The sequence below is a fragment of the Sinocyclocheilus grahami genome, unplaced genomic scaffold, assembly GCF_001515645.1.
Source record: "Sinocyclocheilus grahami isolate Dianchi unplaced genomic scaffold, SAMN03320097.WGS_v1.1 scaffold540.1, whole genome shotgun sequence".
Taxonomy (NCBI): Eukaryota; Metazoa; Chordata; class Actinopteri; order Cypriniformes; family Cyprinidae; genus Sinocyclocheilus; species Sinocyclocheilus grahami.
The window spans coordinates 338,835-339,612 of NW_015505719.1; positions in this window are offsets into that span (position 1 = coordinate 338,835).

Here is a 778-nt window from a genome sequence, read left to right on the forward strand (position 1 = left end):
AAGAGGATGAACTATATAATGAAGTATATAAGGATGATTTGAACTAATTTTCTTAGGTCTTTAAGGGAAAGTTCTGAAATTGACTTTAAAATACATCCAATATAAGAAACAGTAAGTCTGCTTGACTTGCTATTTGTCTCATGCTATAATTTCAGTTAAATGTTTAAATGAATGAATGAACACTATGTCAATAAACAATATAAAGAGAACACTTTAAAGGGGTCATATGATGTTGCTAAAAATAACATTATTTTGTGTATTTGGTGTAATGAAATGTGTTTATGCGGTTTAAGGGAAAAAAAACACATTATTTTCCACATACTGTACATTATTGTTTCTCCTCTATGCCCCGCCTTTCTGAAACGCGTTGATTTTTACAAAGCTCATCGGTCTGAAAAGCGAGGTGTGCTCTGATTGGCCAGCTATCCAGTGCGTTGTGATTGGCTGAATACCTCAAGCGTGTGACGGAAATGTTACGCCCCTACCATACTGTGATGCCCTGTCAGGCCGGCGCAACGAGGCAAAAACATTCAAACCCATTATAAACGAGGCATTTGTTGCATCCAGTGGGGACATAATTATGGATTATAATGACTTATACTGTCTTTTTACGCGTTAACATAAACATAAAATCATGTCTGCATTTGTGATCGGAGAAATGACAAACAAGCGCTACTCTACACTGCTCAAAACTCGCGTTTGAATCGTCAGTGGCAAATTCTTTAAATATAAAAAACGTACTTACAGTCTGTGAGTCAGAACAGCCGGCATTGTAGTC